At 40.7% G+C, this 16,137-nt stretch overlaps 1 protein-coding gene across 2 annotated transcripts in view; it reads right to left on the bottom strand.

Annotated features, from left to right (window-relative positions):
• LOC130856019 (ubiquitin-conjugating enzyme E2 E2) overlaps window positions 1–16,137 on the bottom strand; it is a 429,172-nt gene that overhangs the window by 226,295 nt on the left and 186,740 nt on the right. The gene's annotated exons all lie outside the window — the stretch shown is intronic.

Below are 16,137 nucleotides of genomic sequence, written 5' to 3'. Positions count from 1 at the left end.
CACGGGCTCCAGGCACACAGGCTTCAGTAGTTGTGGCACGAGGGCTCAGTAGTTGTGGTTCATGGGCTCTAGAGCGCAGGTTCAGTAATTGTGGCGCACAGGCTTAGCTGCTCCACGGCTTGTGGGATCTTCCTGGACCAGGGCCCAAACCCGTGTCCCCTGCATTGGCAGGTGGATTCTTAACCACTGCACCACCAGGGAAGTCCTGGATGATTCTTAAACTGTAGAGTATTCAGGGATTTTTCATCAAAGAAATTAGAATTTTTTTTTTAGAGACAAAAGCAATTTTTTTTTTTACTTTTAATAAGCAAATTTTGCTTTCCTATCCTTACACAAATAAGTTTATTCTTATGATAATTTATTTGTGAGGACAGAGACAGGAAGGAGTAATAGGAGCAATAACCTGGAGGAAAAAAGTACATCATTTACTAAAATGGAATAAATGGATTTGATGTCTCATGTGAGAACATGATATATAGACGTGAAAGTTAAAATATCCAAATAATGATAACTTTTCTTCCTTAAAAGATAAAATAGGCACCTCAGGATCTATTTGTTCCTCACTACTCATCAATAACACCTACCTGCTCTATGCAACATGAAAAAAGCAGAATGATAGCATCTTAATGAAAAGTCCCTTCATAGATTTCAAAAAAAGGATAAGCATAGTTAAGTATTCTGTGTTAGGGACACGACTGAATACATTAATGGAAACCTCACAGGAGCAAGGACTTCCTGGACAGATCTCGTTTGAATTCTAACTTGGCCATGACTTGCGGCAAGCACTTTAACCTCTTTGAGCCTTAATTTTCTCACCTACAAAAGAAGTGTGCTTACCTTGCCAAGCTGTTGTGAGGATTATAAATAATGTGTGTAAAGTATCCAGTAGAAGGGCGTGTAGTAGGTTCTTAGCATAGGTAACAAAATTCAGTCTTTAGTTACCTGAATGTTCAAAAAATAAAAGAAGGAAAAACAAGAGAACTGCAAACTATGGTAAGGTTATCAAAACTTCAGTAAACATAAAAAGTAATAACACAGCAACATGGAATTTCAAATGATGTAATCCCAATGTTGGTATCTTGAAACTGTAAATGGAGGAGTCTTGATGCGAGCATCTAAGCCAAGCAACGTGAAAGCCGGCTGGTGGCACCCGTTCTCCGAGGCAGCCCGCTGCTTGTCTGGCTCTGCCTGCAGAAACACCTTCAGGACAGCATCTTCTGCAGAGCCCCGAGTGGACCTCCATCATATTAAACAAAACAAATTCTCAGGAAAAACACTCACCTTTCTACCATTTTCTCGTCCTTTCCGTGGCACCATGATTCTTTGAGTGACATAGGCTCAACATCTCAAAGTGGGTGTTTATACCAAAGCCTGACAAAACTACCTTTGTCATATCTCAAGCAACCATCTCAAAACCTTTTCATTTCTATTCTCCAACCTCCAATTCCCCGTAAAGATACCCCAAAGATTAATTTCCTAACAGACCCCACTTCCCTGCTGTAAAGCCCGCACAGACTCCACGATTTTCTGCAATTTCCCTATGCGAGGTCTGGCAGCAACCTGCCGCAGACTCACCCAGACAGTTGCCAAGATGCACTGGCCGAATCCATGCCCACCTGGTAAAATGCTGTCAGCGGGATCCAGCATTTCACAAACTTCCTAATTGGTTTTTATGTACACAGAGGCTTGTGAACGACTAACTATAAAATAAATTTCACCACCACTAGCAATAACAGCCAACATAATTACATGCTGAATGTGGCCAAGCTTTCTGTGGATGAACTCGTTTACTCCTCACAACCCTACGAGGTAGGCATTATTGACACAGCACTTGACACAGAAGGCACGAGGCAGAGAAAGCTTAAGTAACTTGCCCTGCGTCACACAGCCAGAAAGTGGTGGAAACGGACTAAGCGCAGGCAGTCTGCACCCAGATGCTTTGTTCTTAATTAAGCACTGCATAGACCGCTTCTGTCTCTCACTCAAGGGCCCTGAGCCTCAAAACCTAACCTTTCCAGAATGAATTCCTATCCCTATCCAGTAGGAATGTGCTCCTTCATCTAGGTAGATTCTCACTGTTTCGCTGAGGTCATTGGAACCTCTAAATGAAACTGAGATAAGTAAAGAGGGCATTCACTATGTTACTTACTGTAAATCCAAGAAAACAAACCCATGAGTGCAGAACGTGAGGGCTCTGGCCCAGTGTCTCTGGCTGCCTTCCTTCACTGTGATGGCTTTATCTTCCCTCTGGTAGCAAGATAGTTCCAGGCGTTCCAATCCTCATATCTAGACGGGACCACCTCCAAGGAGGGGGAGAGCACATCGCTTTCTGCATTATCCTTCAGAGATGTGAGGAGAACATCTCCAGACCTCACCCAGCCCACTTTCCCTTGTGTCTCACTGCTCAGGCCAATCCACACAAGGGAAATATGATGATTATGAGTGGCTTGGACTAATTACTGGGGTGGAACAGATGTCAGGGTCAACTGTTATGACCACTACACTCATTTTTCCACATTTGTGCATATTGCAAATGTGCAAATTTTCCACAGACTGCAATCCTGTCTAGACTATTTCCCCTCTTCCATTTCTTTCTTCCATGGTCTCCATTCCTCTGAACTTAGCCATATTTTCCAAACCTCATTCTCACTTCACATCTACCCTTCCTCCCTTCCTTCTTCTCTTCCTCCTTCCCTCCTGATAGGGACAGAGTAGGATAGTTACATAGGTAGTTTTAGAAATACCAGTGGGGGATTATAGATAGAGAGGAAGCTCAGGGAACTTTGGGAGACCACTGTAAGTCAATTTTCACTCAAGAAGGCTATTGGAACATCGTGGAACGAAGCAGGCTTCTTAACGATAAAGCCATCAGTAAAAGCACGAGATATGCCCCAGGCCATTCAGTGAAAAAATGAGGCCAGTATCCTGCTGGTCAAGTCCAGCAAGATAATGATCCCTAGAACCAAGAAAAGGAATACAAGGGAAAGGTGACATTCCAAAGTAGGAGACCCTCACTGTACTGAAACCTGAGATGAGCTGACATACGTTAGCACATGTTGCTGCTCTTCTGCAGATCTGAATAAGCGCACGACAGCCCTAGTTTGACCTTATAGGATCAAACATTCTCCTGCCCGACGTGAAGGAGGAGCTAGTGATGTAAGCCTGACGTCTGCTCGAAGAATGAGGATGAAGGCGGTCCTTCCCCTCCCCACTGTCCTTTGATTGCAGAAGTGTAGCCCGCTGAATTCTCAGGGCAGAGCCCCCTTTCCTGCCCGCCTGCTTCCCTCACAGGCCTCCTATGTTAATTAATCTACTTCTTGCCCACCACTTTGTCTCCTGCTGAACTCCTTCTGTGCTGAGACACAAAGAACTTGAGTCTCAGGAAGTCCAGGCACCAAGTGAGTGATTCTAATTAAAAGACCATGGGTTCAAGTCCCAATCTGAGGGGCACAGTTCCCCTCCCTCCCTCCACCAAATACGTGTGGAGCGTTAGATAGGAGGCAGCCTCTCCTGGAGACCCGGAGCTATAACGGCAAGGCAGACAGACGCAGTCCCTGCCCTCACGGAGCTGACGTTCTAGCATGGCAGCAGACAAGCATCACAAAAGCAGACCAAGCGAGAGTTCTTATAAAGGCAGCAAACGGGGAGAGGGAGCTAATATTTTAGTTACGTGACAGGGATACTGAAGCTGAGACCTCCAGGATGAGAAAGGGCTGAGCACGAGGTGGCAGGGAATCAGAACGTGCACGGTCCCTAAGACGGGGAGAGACCTGGGGCAGGTCCTCTGATGGAACAAGGACGAGAGTGGGAGCACGACGGCTGAGAGGCCAGGTCAGGTAGGGTCTTCAGGGCGCCGTAAGGAGCTTAGAGTTGGATTTATTTCAAGCGCTATGGGAAGTGCAGAGAGAGAGAAAATCCCACCTACGTTTTATGACCACTGCTTAGGCTACTCTGTAGAGACCGGAGGAGGGGCAGGGGTAAGAATGCAAGCGAGAACAGGGGGCCAAGGAGAGGAGACAAACTAGCGATGGACTCTGCAGGTATGATGGATGGGACCCAGGGGTGAACAGCACTGGGGGATGAGTGACAGGTAAAAAGTGCTTTCTAGAGTTCTGGCTTGAGTTACTGGGTGAATGGTGTGCCACTACGACTGGGGAAAAGATGGGGCGGGGAGAGAGCTGTAAATAAGTTTGGAGAGTAAAATCAGGTGTTCCCCTTGAACGTGTTAAATCTGTGATGTCTGTAAAGCATCCCAGCGAAAATGTCAAGTAGGGGGTGGTACAGGTGGGTCTGGAGCTCTGGGGAGAGAACGGAGTTGGACATACATACACAACACACACACATACTTGGAAGTCATCAGAGTAAGAAGTTATACCATGACAACCGTGGTGTGCAGTGTGAATAGGACATGCCTAGATGCAGTTTTGGGGGCATTTATCCTACGTAGTGTTCTCTGAGCTTCCTGGATCTGTAGTTTGGTGTCTGCCATGGACTGGGGGAAATTCTCAGTCTTTATTGCTTCAAATATTTCTTCTGTTCTTTTTCCTCTTTCTTCCTCTTATTGGTATTTGCATTATATGAATTTACGACTATTTCTGTAGTGGTTCCACAGTTCTTAGATGTTCTGTTCTGTTTTTGTTTGTTTGTTTTGTTTTTTTTGGCCATGCCACGTGGCTTGAGGGATCTTATTTCCCCGACCAGGGATTAAACCAGCACCACCTACAGGGGAAGCATGGAGTCTTAACCACTGGACCACCAGGGAAGTCCCCTCTGTTCTGTTTTTTTCAGTCTTTGTTCTCTTTGCTTTTCCTTTCTGGAAGTTTTACTGACATGTCCTCTAGCTCAGAGAGTCTTTCCTCAGCCGTGTCCAGTCGCCTATTAAGCGCACTAAAAGCATTCCTCATTTCTGTTACAGTGTTTCTGATTTCTAGTATTCCTTTTTGATTCTTTTTTTTTTTTTTTTTTGTAGAATTTTCACCTCTCTGCTCACATGCCCATCTGTTCTTGCATCCTACCTTTTCAGGCCATCAGAGCCCTTAGCATTTTCATTACAGTTTGTTTTAAACTCCCAGCGTGATAATTCCAACATCCCTGCCATATCGGATCTGGTTCTATTACCTGCCCTGTCTCTTCAACCTGTGTTTTTTTGTCTTCTAGTGTGCCTTGTGATTTTTTCTTGATAGCTGGGTGTGATGTGCTGGGTAAAGGGAGCTGCATCAAATAAGCATTTAGCAATGCAGTGATAAGGCACAGGAACAGGGGAAGCATTCTGTACTCCTACGATTCGATCATTGTCTTAGTGAGCCCCTGCCTCTGAACGGTGAGCTTCAGCGCTTCCCAGCCCCCCCCTCCCCGAGCACTGAGGTGGCACAGAATGACTAAAGTGGGCTGGAGTTGGGTACTTCCCCTCCCCAGGCCTGTCAGGCTCTGACGAACCTCCAGTAGTTTAGGCTCTCACAAACAGTTTCTCTTGAGGACGGCCTTTGTTATGGAAAACAGAATACTCTAGAGTGTTTCCACAAGGCTCCTTTTCCCTCTCCCTGCCAGAAGCACGAGGGGTTCACCGGGGGACGCTTGTGAAGCTCCAGGAGGTAAAACCACAAAATGGTGGGGCCACTGTGACTGGGTCCCGCTGGAGTTTTGAACTCTCAGACGAGTCCACTCGGAACCTCCAGCAATTCATCAGTTACAGTTCAGGGTTTCTTACCCCAGTACTGGTTTCCACGGAGGCTGCTGCTCCCGTAAGCTGTGGTTCTCTGTATTTGCCTGTCTGTCTCTCCAATTTTGGGGGCAACAGTTTGCCTGGTGTCCCCACTTCTCTGACAGATCTAAGGAGAGCTGTTGATTTTTCAGTTTCTTCAGCTTTTTACTTGGTAGCACAAAGTGATGACTTGCAAGCCCCTTTTATGCTGGACCAGAAACTGGAGGTCTCCTCATGTTTTAAATTACAAATTTTAGGGAAAGATGGGATTTTAGAGACTATCTTGTTGAATCTCCTCTCTTTAAAGACAAGAAAACACGAAGAGGGGAAAGTTAAATGGCTTGTATAAGTACTTAGAGCTATGTAAAGTCATCAGTACCTGCCTGGACTCCAGCATTCCTTACTTCCCACTTGCATCTAAAAAGCAGCTCTGTTTTTTCAACAGTATTACAGTTATGTTTAAAGACAAAAAGGTTCTCACTTATAGGGCCACATACTGAAATACCTACAAGGAAATGTTGTGATGCCTGGGATTTACTTTAAAATCTGAAGTGAGATGGGGTGGATAGGGGTAAAGTTTGGCCATGTGTTGATAAATGTGATGGGAAAACAGACTCCACTATATTAATCTCCTACTTTCTATATGACTGAAAGTTTCCATAGTCGAAAGGTGAAAACATGGTAAAGTAGAAAAAGAATGAAATGAGTGTTGATTTTGATTTCATCATTCACATTGCTAAAAAACTGATGCTACTATTAGCGGGTTTGTAAGTAAATATGCATTGAAAGCTGATACCAACTTACTGGGCTTAGTACAATTACCAAATCATAGAGGTAAGTAAACTCTACCAATTATAAATCAAATTGGTTTATATAAAAATCACAGTCCTACTTCTCTAAACTTCTCCATTATTTTACCATCTCACAGCTATCAGAGTACCTTAGCCCCAGCTGAGATCAAGCTGACACAGTACTTAACTGTGAACCTCTTACACAATACAGTAACTCAATTTGCTTTTTCATTCTCAAATAAAATATTTTGCCTGCAGCAGCAGAACTTTCATTAATGATACAACATACACAAGACTGTAAAAGGAATGCTCATTAATCCAAACAATAGGATTAAATTTTCTATATTTTACCCTTAGAAACTAGAAGAAAAAGCCATCAAATTCAGTGTTAATTAAGGAAAACACAGGAAAAGCAAAGGTATTCAAGTCCATTAATATTTGCTCTCCATGGAGAAAGGCTACCCAATCCTCTATTAGAGGAGATCTGTCTGTTGACTGCTTCTTGTGTGCCTGATTTTAGATAAATGAATTCAGTTAGGAAATCACTTGTACCTTAATATGATATCTGCAAGTCTTTGCTATCTTTTCATTAATATTGTACTACAAATTATGTAGTCTTTGCTTTATTTCTTGGACTTATCTGGTTGACTATAGAAAAGAAGCTCCTTAAAGATTTATGTCTTATTTAATTTCATATTTTCTATAGAGCTTGGCATAGTAAGTAACTATTGAATTAAATAGAATTATCAAACAGTACTTATCTTTCCAAATGAGTCAGGGAAGAAAAGCTTGAAGGGAAACTCTTAAAATATCCACTCACTCTCAAAATTCTCAGCAGTGTTTCTTCCCATTATTCCAGAGGTCAACCCCCAGACTTGGGAACTAAGCCTGGCAAAAGGAGGCTTTCTAGCATCTTGAGCTGAAGGAGGGTGTGGAATTCTGTTTTCAGCATTCCACAGCTAAAGCGCGATCCTTACTCGTACAGATAGGCAGCACCAGGATGTATGTACTTCTGATTTTAGGGTTCAAGAAGGGATGTGGGAGGACTCCCTTGGTGGTGCAGTGGTTGAGACTTTGCCTTCCAATGCAGGGGGTGTGGGTTCAATCCCTCAGGGAGATAAGATCCCACATACCTCAGTGCCAAAAAACCAAAACATAAAACCGAAGCAACACTGTAACAAATTTAATAAAGACTTTAAAAAAGGTCCACGTCAAAAAAATCTTTAAAAGAAAGGGATGTGGGATTTATGCTCTATTCTCACTGAAAGTACTCATCAGTATCCTCAAAAAGGCTCCATACATTTTGCAAAAGTGCAATGGCCCATATTCCACTTTAAGATATGTGTTTAAAGCACCTGGTACCTTTTACAATAGATTTAGAAATGAATAAATACACTTGTCATGAAAACATTATACAAATTATAGTGTTAGTTTGTTATAAAGTAATTAAAAGCAGTTATAAGTGAAAGAAGACCAAGGACTCTTATCTAGGCTGGCAATATATTAACTGCCATCCTGATAAGAGAGAAATAACTGCTAAACATTAAAACAAGAGCTATGACCAGAAACAGACATACACTCCCAAATTAAATCCTCAGAAAAGATTATACATACTGAGAAAAGAAAAATGAAATAGGAGGGCTTTGTTTTCATATCCTTACTACTAAGATAAATAATGAAATATAAACAATCATCGACAGAAAGACACTGGAACTCACCAGAAAAGACACCCCACATCCAGAGACAAAGGAGAAGCTGCAATGAGATGGTAGGAGGGGCGCAATCGCCTTACAATCAAATCCCATAAATGCTGGGTGGGTGACTCACAAACTGGAGAACAGTTATATGGCAAAACTCCACCCACTAAAGTGAGGGTTCTGAGCCCCACGTCAGGCTTCCCAAGCTGGGAGTCCAGCAACGGGAGGAGGAATCCCCAGAGAATCAGACTTTGAAAGCCAGCAGGACTTGATTGCAGGACCTCCACAGGACTGGGGGGAAACAGACTGAACTCCTGGAGGGCACACAAAAAAGTGTGCTCACCAGGACCCAGGGGGAAGCATCAAGGATCCCATAGGAGACTGAAACAGACCTACCTGCTGGTGTTGGAGGGCTGCTGACAGAGGTGGGGGGCAGCTGTGGCTCACTGAGGAGACAGGGGCACTGGGGGCAGGGGTTCTGGGAAGTGCTCACTGGTGTGAGCCCTCCAAGAGTCTGCCATTAGCCCCACTAAAGACCCTGTAAGCTCCACTGCTAGGTAGCCTCAGGCCAAACATCAAACAAGGTAGGAACACAGCCCCATACATTGGCAGACAAACAGATTAAAGTTTTACTGATCTCCACCCACCAAATTGGATTAAAGTGTTACTGAGCTCCCCCCATGCAGCCCTACCCACCATCAGTCCCTCCCATCAGGAAGCACACATGAGCCTACTAGATAGCTTCCTCCACAAGAGGGCAGACAACAGTATCAAGCAGTATCAGCAGTATTTCCTCCTGTGGAACTGAAAACCACAGCCATAGAAAGAAACAGAAAATGAAAAAGCAGAGGACTTTGTACCAGATGAAGGGACAAGATAAAACACCAGAAAAACAACTAAATGAAGAGGAGATAGGCACCCTTCCAGAAAAAGAATTCAGAATAATGATAGTGAAGATGATTCAGGACTTTGAAAAAAGACTGGATGCAAAGATCGAAAAGTTTACCAAAGACCTAGAAGAATTAAAGAGCAAACAAACAGAGATATGCAACACAATAATGGAAATGAAAAATACACTAGAAGGAACCAATAGCAGGTTAACTGAGGCAGAAGAGCGAGTAAGTGACCTGGAAGACAGAATGGTGATAATCACTGACGCAGAAAAGAATAAAGAAAAAAGAATGAAAAGAACTGAAGGCAGCCTAAGAGACCTCTGGGACAATGTTAAATGTACCAACATTCGCATTATAGGGGTCCCAGAAGGGGAAGAGAGAGAGAAAGGACCCGAGAAGATATTGGAAAAGATTATAGTTTAAAACTTTCCTAACATGGGAAAGGAAATAGCTACCCAAGTCCAGGAAGCACAGAGAGTCCCAGGTAGGATAAACCCAAGGAGAAACATGCCAAGACATAGAGTAGTCAAACTGACAAAAATTAAAGACAGAGAAAAGTTATTAAAAGCAACAAGGGAAAAACGACAAATAATATACAAGGGAATTCCCATAAGGTTAACAGCTGATTTCTCAGCAGAAACTCTGCAAGCCAGAAGGGAGTGGCATGATATACTTCAAGTGATGAAAGAGAAGAACCTACAACCAAGAATACTCTACCCAGCAAGGATCTCATTCAGATTTGAGGGAGAAATCAAAAGCTTTACAGACAAGCAACAGCTAAGAGAATTCAGCACCACCAAACCAGCCCTACAACAAATGCTAAAGGAACTTCTCTAAGTGGGAAACATAAGAGAAGAAAAGGACCTACAAAAACATAAACAAAACAATTAAGAAAATGGTAATAGGATCATACATATCAATAATTACCTTGAATGTAAATGGGCTAAATGCCCCAACCAAAAGACACAGACTGGCTGAATGGATACAAAAACAAGACTCATATATATGCTGTCTACAAGAGATCCACTTCAGACCTAGGGACACATACAGACTGAAAGCAAGGGGATGGAAAAAGATGTTCCATGCAAATGGAAATCAAAAGAAAGCTGGAGTGGCAATACTCATATCAGATAAAATAGACTTTAAAATAAAAAATATTACAAGAGACAAGAAAGGACACTACATAAAAATCGAGGGATCAATCCAAGAAGAAGAGATAACAATTATAAATATATATGCACCCAATACAGGAGCACATCAATACGTAAGGCAAATGCTAACAACTATGAAAGAGGAAACTGACAGTAACACAATCATAGTGGGGGACTTTAACACCCCAGTGACACCAATGGATAGATCACCCACACAGAAAATTAATAAGGAAACACAAGCTCTAAATGACACAGTAAACCAGCTTGATTTAGTAGATATCTACAGGACATTACATCCAAAAACAGCAGATTACACATTCTTCTCAAGTGCACATGGAACATTCTCCAGGATAGATCACATTTTGGGTCATAAATCAAGCCTTCGTAAATTTAAGAAAATTGACATCATACCAAGCATCTTTTCTGACCACAACATGATGAGATTAGAAATCAATTACAGGAAAAACACTGTAAAAAACACAAACACATGGATGCTAAACAATATGCTACTAAATAACCAACAGATCACTGAAGAAATCAAAGAGGAAATCAAAAAATACCTAGAGACAAATGACAATGAAAATACAACGATCCAAAACCTATGGGATGCAGCAAAGGCAGTTCTAAGGGGGAAGTTCATAGCAATACAATCCTACCTCAAGAAACAAGAAACATCCCAAATAAACAATCTAACTTTACACCTAAAGAAACTAGAGAAAGAAGAGCAAACAAAACCCAAAGTGAGTAGATGCAGAGAAATCATAAAGATCAGAGCAGAAATAAATGAAATAGAAACAAAGAAAACAATAGCAAAAATCAATAAAACTAAAAGCTGGTTCTTTGAGAAGATAAATAAAATCAATAAACCTCTAGCAAGAATCATCAAGAAAAAGAGGGAGAGGACTAAAATCAATAAAGTTAAAAATGAAACAGGAGAAGTTACAACAGACACTGCAGAAATAAAAAGCACCATAAGAGACTACTACAAGCAACTATATGCCAATAAAATGGACAACCTGGATGAAATGGACAGATTCTTAGAAAGGGATAACCTTCCAAGACTGAATCAGGAAGAAAGAGGAAATATGAACAGACCAATCACAAGGAATGAAACTGAAACTGTGATTTAAAATCTCCCAACAAACAAAAGTCCAGGACCAGATGGATTCACAGGTGAATTTTATCAAACATTTGGAGAAGAGCTAACACCTATCCTTCTCAAACTCTTCCAAAACATTGCAGAGGAAGGGACAATCCCAAACTCATTCTATGAGGCCACCATCACCCTGATATCAAAACCAGACAAAGATACTACAAAAAAAGAAAACTACAGACCAATATCACTGATGAATTTAGACGCAAAAATCCTCAACAAAATACTAGCCAACAGAATCCAACAGCACATTAAAAGGATCATACACCATGATCAAGTGGGGTTTATCCCTGGAATGCAAGGATTCTTCAATATACGCAAATCAATCAATGTGATACATCATACAAATAAATTGAAGGATAAAAACCACATGATCATCTCAATAGATGCAGAAAACGCTTTTGACAAAATTCAACACCCACTTATGATAAAAACTCTCCAGAAGGTGGGCATAGAGGGAACCTACCTCAACATAATAAACGCCATATATGACAAACCCACAGCAAACATCATTCTCAATGGTGAAAAACTGAAAGCATTCCCTCTAAGATCAGGAACAAGACAAGGATGTCCACTCTCGTCACTACTATTCAACATAGTTTTGGAAGTCCTTGCCACAGCAATCAGAGAAGAAAAAGAAATCAAAGGAATCCAAATTGTAAAAGAAGCAGTAAAACTGTCACTGTTCGCAGATGACATGATACTATACATAGAAAATCCTAAAGATGCCACCAGAAAACTACTCGAGCTAATCAATGAATTTGGTAAAGTTGCAGCATACAAAACTAACACACAGAAATCTCTTGCATTTCTATACACTAACAATGAACGATCAGAAAGAGAAACTAAGGAAACAATCCCATTCACCACTGCAACAAAAAGAATCAAATACCTAGGAATAAACCTAACCAAGGAGGTAAAAGACCTGTACTCAGAAAACTATAAGACACTAATAAATCAAAGACGATACAAACAGATGGAGGGACATACCATGTTCTTGGATTGGAAGAATCAACATTGTGAAAATGACTATACTACCCAAAGCAATTTACAGATTCAATGCAATCCCCATCAAATTACCAATGGCATTTTTCACAGAACTAGAACAAGAAATTTTACAATTTGTATGGAAATGCAAAAGACCCCGAATAGCCAAAGCAATCTTGAGAAGGAAAGACAGAGTTGGGGGAATCAGGCTTCCTGACTTCAGGCTATACTACAAGGCTACAGTGATCAAGATAGTATGGTACTGGCACAAAAACAGAAATATAGATCAATGGAACAGGATGGAAAGCCCAGAGATAAACTATGGTCAACTAATCTATGACAAAGGAGCCAAGGATATACAATGGAGAAAAGGCAGCTTCTTCAATAAGTGGTGCTGGGAAAACTGGACAGCTACATGTAAAAGAATGAGATTAGAACACTCCTTAACACCATACACAAAAATAAACTCCAAATGGATTAAAGACCTAAATGTAAGGCCAGACACTATAAAACTGCTAGAGGAAAACATAGGAAGAACACTCTTTGACGTAAATAACAGCAAGATCTTTTTTGATCCACCCCCTAGAGTAATGGAAATAAAAACAAAAATAAATAAGTGGGACCTAATGAAACTTCAAAGCTTCTGCACAGCAAAGGAAACTATAAGCAAGATGAAAAGACAACCCTCAGAATGGGAGAAAATATTTGCAAACGAATCAACAGACAAAGGACTAATCTCCAAAATATATAAACAGTTCATGCAGCTCAATATCAAAAAAACAAACCCAATCAAAAAATGGGCAGAAGACCTAAATAGCCATTTCTCCAAAGAAGACATACGGATGGCCAAGAAGCACATGAAAAGCTGCTCAACATCACTAATTATTAGAGAAATGCAAATCAAAACGACAATGAGGTATCACCTCACACTGGTCAGAATGGGCATCATCAGAAAATTTACAAACAGTACATGCTGGAGAGGGTGTGGAGAAAAGGGAACACTCCTGCACTGTTAGTGGGAATGTAAATTGATACAGCCACTATGAAGAACAGTATGGAGGTTCCTTGCAAAACTAAAAATAGAGTTACCATATGACCCAGCAATCCCACTGCTGGGCATATACCCAGAGAATGCCATAATTCAAAAAGACACATGCACTCCAATGTTCACTGCAGCACTATTTACAATAGCTAGGACATGGAAGCAACCTAAATGTCCATCAACAGATGAATGGATAAAGAAGATGTGGTACATACATACAATGGAATATTAACTCAGCTGTAAAAAGCAATGAAACTGGGACATTTCTAGAGACATGGATGGACTTGGAGACTGTCATACAGAGTGAAGTGAGTCAGAAAGAGAAAAACAAATACCGTATATTAACACATATATGTGGACTCTACAAAAATGGTACAAATCAACTGGTTTGCAAGGCGGAAATAGAGACACAGATGTAGAGAACAAACACATGGACACCAGGTGGGGAAAGTGGGTAGGATTGGGGGGGAATGAACTGGGAGATTGGGATACCAAATTGTACACTCTAAATACATGCAGTTTATTGTATGTTAAAAAAAAATGAAATATAAGACAATTCCAGGTAAGACTTTTAAAAAAAATTATCTTTAGTTCACGTCACATTGCACTGCTAATGTACTATACTTTCAAGACATCTGGAGTGTCAGAACTGGAGTAAACTGGCTCTAGTTAAAGCACTAGCTATGAAACTGTTTTATATGTACTCAGGGGAATAAAACAAGTACAGCTTCAGAGATTCTTAAGCTTTCACTGAATGTTGTGATTCCTTAACCTAGAAGGGACCTTTTAAACAAGAACTGCAAACTCTTCACCACATACTGTAAGTAGACAAGAAGAGAAAACCAAGTCTTCAAGAGTAAAGAATTCACTTGCCCAGTATGGGGAAGGTGTTCACTTACTTTGGAACATAAAGGTGAGTATTTGCAGAACAGCTAAACAGGGACCTAGAACTTGATGATTCAAGAATTTCAGGATAGGAAGGAACGTGAAATGCCATCTTGTCTAAAGCCTTCATTGTCTCTTCCTGATAACTCATCATCCACCATAAGCCTGAATGCCACACCTTCTAGAAACAAAATATTTTCCAAGCAAACAGCCTATATAGTCAGCCCTCCATATGCGTGGGTTCTGCACCTGTGGATTCACCCTACCATGGATCGAAAATGTTCAGAATAAAAAATTCCAGAAAGTTCCAAAGAGTAAAACCTGAATTTGCATGCCTAGCAACTATTTACATAGCATTTTATTTACAACTATTTACAAAGTATTTACATAGTATTAGGTATTATAAGTAATTTAGAGATGATTTAAAGGATACGGGAGGATGTGCATGGGTTATATGCAAATACTGTAGCATTAATGTTTTGACTCACTGACCAACAAATCCCCTGGTCTTTAGTCAACACTGGTAAACAAATCTGCCATTATGCCATATTCCTCTCATTCAATAACTGCCATCATTTGGGAGAGCCAAATTTTGTGTATTGCATTTATTCCTGTTACGTTTCATCTTTTGAATAAACATAATCCCATCTCCTAGGCCAGGTAATAACAGACTGTAATAGAACAGATCATTACCTAATTACATAAGAGTTTGTGCCTACCACAAACATGTATAAAATATATTCTGTTGCATTTCTGTCTAAATGATCTGAGAATTACTCTTCGAGCTAATAGACAGACACCCCACAGAATAATCCTATAAGATGCTTAAATACTACTAGTTCACATACGATAAGGCAGACCATGACCTTTGGGAGAATTTTAACTTTCAGAAAAGTTCTCCCTAATACTAAGCTAAAATCTTGCTTCCTCACTTCAAAGCAAAAGGAATGAGGTTGCTACTTCTTGTATACGATCCACATGACCTTCTTTTTACCAGTCTGAAAACAGTTCTTATCATCTTCCTCAGGGTTACTCTGTTCCTGATGAGGCAATGCCTTGTCTGGAATGTCTGTGGTCCTAATTACAAAGTCAGAAAAATATACATGTAAAGACCATTCCTTTCCTGGGAAGAAGGGGAGTTTGGGGAGAAGACTTCATAGAAGAAGCAGGATTTATACTAAATTTCAGATATACATATCAACAGATATATCATGATTGAACACTTAGTGACAATTCTTGCCTCTTTATAGGTGGTTCTGGTGTAGATGGTGAAGAAAACTGCAAAGACCTGTCATGGAAGTTAGAACCATTAACATGACTTGTCCCTAGAGTACAGATACAAGGAACAGTCACCGAGAGATGGCGTGGCCTTGCTTCTTAGAGCTGTCTATCTCCTACATTATTTTCTAGTGCTTCCAATTACTTTAAGCTTTACTTCCAACACCCACATAAAAGAACCCTGTATGGCCTTTATACATACATCTTAAGAACATGATGTGACTCTTGACTGTGGGACAAAGTTATTTTTCCAAATCACATAATCATAAAACTTGAGACATAGAAAGACCTCTTTCATAAGCTTTTTAATCTAATTCCTTCATTTTATTCAAGAGGAGACTCAGTAAGCAGTTACAGAGTTCCTTCTGGGAAATCTAACCTATTGATGCCTTCATTAAGCATTTACTGGGCTCCTACTGTGTACAATGTACTAAGCGGAAGGCTACAGAGGTTATAGTGTGAATACCGATATTTATGTACTTTAAATGGAAACAATTTAAATATCTAAAAATAGAAAAATGGTTAAATAAATTATAATACATTCAGACAGCAGAATATG

This window comes from Hippopotamus amphibius, chromosome 6, assembly GCF_030028045.1.
Source record: "Hippopotamus amphibius kiboko isolate mHipAmp2 chromosome 6, mHipAmp2.hap2, whole genome shotgun sequence".
Lineage (NCBI taxonomy): Eukaryota > Metazoa > Chordata > Mammalia > Artiodactyla > Hippopotamidae > Hippopotamus > Hippopotamus amphibius.
The sequence above is the reverse complement of the archived record's forward strand: the minus strand, read 5'-3'. Positions and strand labels throughout refer to the sequence as shown.